The sequence below is a fragment of the Carcharhinus amblyrhynchos genome, chromosome 6 (genome assembly GCF_965287045.1).
Source record: "Carcharhinus amblyrhynchos chromosome 6, sCarAmb.v2.hapA, whole genome shotgun sequence".
Classification (NCBI taxonomy): Eukaryota; Metazoa; Chordata; class Chondrichthyes; order Carcharhiniformes; family Carcharhinidae; genus Carcharhinus; species Carcharhinus amblyrhynchos.
Window position 1 is genome coordinate 19733608 of NC_137329.1, and position 4292 is coordinate 19737899.

Sequence of the window (4292 nt, forward strand, 5' to 3'; positions counted from 1 at the left end):
CCAAGGCAGATTGTTGGTGATCTGGACACCTAAAAAGTTGAAGCTCTCGACCATTTCTACTTCATCCCCATTGATGTAGACAGCACCCTCCACTATACTTCCTGAAGTTGATGACTATCACCTTCGTTTTGTTGACATGGAGGGAGAGATTATTGTTGTCGCACTGGTTCACCAAATTCTTTCTCTTTCCTGTTTCGTGTCTTGTCATTATTTGAGATCGAACCCATAACGGTAGTTCATCAGCAAACTTGAAAATCGAGTTGGAGGGGAATTTGGCTGTGCAGTCAGAGATATATAAGGAGTATAATAAGGGGCTGAGGACTCAGCCTTGTGGAGCATCGGTGTTGAGGATGATCATGGGGGGAGTTGTTGTTGCCTATCCTTACTGATTGCGGTCTGTGGGTTAGGAAGTCTAGGATCCATTTGAAGAGGGAGGAGCCGAGCCCTAGGTCATGAAGGTTGGAGATGAGTCTATTAATTGAGTCTGTTAATGAGTCTATTCGTTGCTACATTTCTACATTACAGCGGTGACCATGCTTCAGAAGTGCTTAATTTGTTGTAAGGCTTTTTGAAATGTCCTGAAGTTGTGAAATGTTCTGTATAAGTACCAGTTAGTTTCTTTGACAAATGGAGAGACATTGTCAGAAAATGTCTGTGAATAGACTTGACAGTCAACCTTTCAAAGGTTTACCCTCACTGTTGTGGAGGTTTTTTTTAGAGGATATTAATTTTACCAAACAGGAATGGCAGAAATAGTTTTAATCTTTGCTACGCATAATAACTGACATTGACCTACATTTCTGGCAATGAGAGTTACTATTAAGAGTTGGGCTGGGATAGAGAGAATGCCTTTCATTCAGAGGCACCATGTCCACTTTTGTCATTGTCACTGTTATTGCTTCGGGCATTGATGCTGCTTCTATTGGTGGGAAAGCAAAGCCAAGTGTTTAGACCCATACCTCCAAAATTAAGAAAACCATCTTTGTGAACACTTTCTGATGAACTGAATTAAATAAAATTACTATGTTTAAAATAGTATGCAAACTAAATGCAAATTATGCTTCTGTCTGCATTGTATCATCGTTAAATTTCAATCATCCACCAAACATGATATAATTCTGTTGTTTTCTTGTACATAATGTTGATTTCTTGAGATGATGGGTGAATGGGGATCGGTGCAAGTTAGGATCCAGGCAGCAAAGTTTTAGCCAAACTCAAGCTTATGCAGGGCAGAAAATGGGAGTTCATCCAAGAATGTAATAGGATAGTCAAATCCAAACTTAACAAGTGCATAGCTGAAAGTAGGCAGTTTTTTAAAATGTAATATAGCAGATTTGCTGCATCTTTTAAAATGAAGGCAAAGCTGTTAAGGTGTGCTCTAGATGAGGTATTTAAAATTACTAATGGGTTCACTGGGATAGATCGAGATAAATTATTTTCCCTGGTGGAAGAGTCCAGAACAAGTTGCAATAACTTTATGGCAACTTGCTAGGCTGTTCAGGGGCAATATGAGGAGACATTTTTTCACAAAAAGGGTAGTGGAAATCTATAACCTTTTTTTCAAAAAGCTGAGTATTGCAAAACTGAGTAGATTTTTAATTAGCAAGGGTATTAAATATTATGGAACAAGGTGGGTAAGGGACAGCTGAGCCATAATGTAATTGATGGACAGCACGGTGGCACAGTGGTTAGCACTGCTGCCTCACAGCGCCAGGGATACTGGTTCGATTCCTGGCTTGAGTGACTGGCTGCGTGGAGTTTGCACATTCTCCCCATGTTTGCGTGTGTTTTGTCCGGGTGCTCCGGTTTCCTCCCACATTCCAAAAATATATGGGTGGATTGGCCATGCTAAATTGCCCCTTAGTGTCAAGGCGACTAGCTAGGATAAATGCATAGTATTATGGTAAGGTCCTGGGTGGGATTATGGTCAGTGCAGCCTTGATGGGCTAATATACTGTATACTGTAGGATTCTATGATCTATGATAATTGAATAGCAGAACAGGTTCAAGACCCTGAATAATTTAACCCTGTTCCTATACTTCTAGGAAGGCTTAAGGGCCCAATCCATTATTTTAGATACAGCAGCAACTGTAACTTGTATTTCTATAGTATTATGAACAAAGTGAAATGTCCCAAGTGCTTCACTGGAGTGTTATCCAACAAAACTTGACACTGAGTCACATAGGAGATATTTGAGAAGATGACAAAAAGCCTGGTCAAAGAGTAAGGAGCATTTTACAGAAGGACAGAAAGGTTTAGCAAGGGAATTCCAGAACTTGGCATCTGAAAGTCTGACTGCCAATGGCGGAGCAATTAAAATCAGAAATACACAAGTGGCCAGAATTTACAAGCATAGACATCAATGATTATTGTAGAACTGCAGGAGGTTCAATAGAAAGGGCAAGGCTGTGGACAAATTTGAAAACATGGTGGAGAGTTTTAAAATCAAGACATTATTCAACAAGGGGCCAATATATGTCACTGAGATCAGAGATGGTGGGTGAATGGGGATTGGTGCAAGTTAGGATCCAGGCAGCAAAGTTTTAGCCAAACTCAAGCTTATGCAGGGCAGAAAATGGGAGTTCATCCAAGAATGTAATAGGATAGTCAAATCCAAACTTAACAAGTGCATAGCTGAAACTTTTATCGGGGGTGTGGGAGGGAAGGGTAGGTATATGGGTGATGTTACAGAGGTAGATGAAAGCTGGTGGTACACACATGAGGTCAAAAACTCATCTTCAGGTTCACATGTTGTTAGATGGCTCCATCCATCATTTAAAATTGCCAGACCTATAAATAGTAATTATTTTTTTAAAGAAATTGTTGTGTAACAATGTCATGACTTAAATATTTTAATAAAATTGTTTTTTTAATTTAAAAATGATCTTTTGTATTTATTTATGAAAACCAAATCTTCCATCATAACTACTTCAATTCATTCTATAGACAATTCAAGAAAGTGAAATATACCAACTGTACACATTTAAAAAACAATTGGATGGTGGATATGGCAAACAGTGACATAATGTGATACAATCTTCAGTAAGTATCAGACTAGATTCAGCTAAGGAATACTTCAAATTCAATACAACATATGCTCTGATTGTATCAAATTGATTTTAAATTGTAATACTCTTAATAATATCTGAAATGCTTCTTACATGTCTCGATGGCTCAGAGTAACCTTAGAGAGAAAACAAAGAACTAGACATGTTAATTTGATGTCAGTAGTAGGGAAAATGTTAGAATCAATGATAAAGGGCATGATGATGGGTTTTTGATAAGCGAGGGGATTAAGGGTTATGGGGAGAGGGCGGGAATGTGGAACTGAACCACAACAGATCAGCCATGATCTTATTGAATGGTGGGGCAGGCTCGAAGGGCTAGATGGCCTACTCCTGCTCCTATTTCTTATGTTCTTATGTTATGTTCTTATAACTGGACACGAACAAAGAATGATATTATTGAGCAGAGCCAACATGGAATAATGGAAAAGGACATCATGTTTGACAAATCTGTTGGAGTTTTGGTGATCTTACTTGTATCACAGATAAAGAAGAGCCAGTGGATATGGTGTATTTGGATTTTCAGAAGGTTTTCGATCAGGTCCCACACAGGAGTTTGGTAAACAAAATTAGAGCACGTGGGATTGGGGAGAAGATACTGCTTTGGATTGATAATTGGTTGATGGATGGAAAAAAAAGAGTAGGAACAAATGGGTCATTCTCGTGGTGGTGGTGGGTACAGCAATAATCAGCACTTGGGGCACAGCTGTTCACAATCCCATAAATGATTTGGTTGTGAAGAACAAGTGTGATAATTCCAAATTTGCTGATGGCACAAAACTAGGTCCGAACGTGTGTTGTGGGGAAGGTGAAAGGAGGATTTGGACAGACTAAGTGAGTGGGCATGAATTTGGCAGATGGAATAGAATGTGGACAAGTGTGAACTTATCAACTTTGATAGAAAAAACAGAAAGGCAGAATATTTCTTTAATGGTGAGATGTTGGGAAGTGTTGATGTCCAAAAAAGTGTCCTTATTGAAAAGATTTCTTCACTCAGAGTGTAATGAATCTTTGGACTTGTCTACCCCAGAAGGCTGTGGAAGCTCAATCATTGAACATGTTCAAGACAGAAATTGATAGATTTCTGAACACCAGTGACATCAAGGGATATGAGGATAGTGGGGGAAAATGGCATAGAAGTGGATGATCAGTTATGATCTGTTTGAATGGTAGAGCAGTGTCAACAGAACGAATGGCATACTCCTGCTCCTATTTCCTATGTTCCT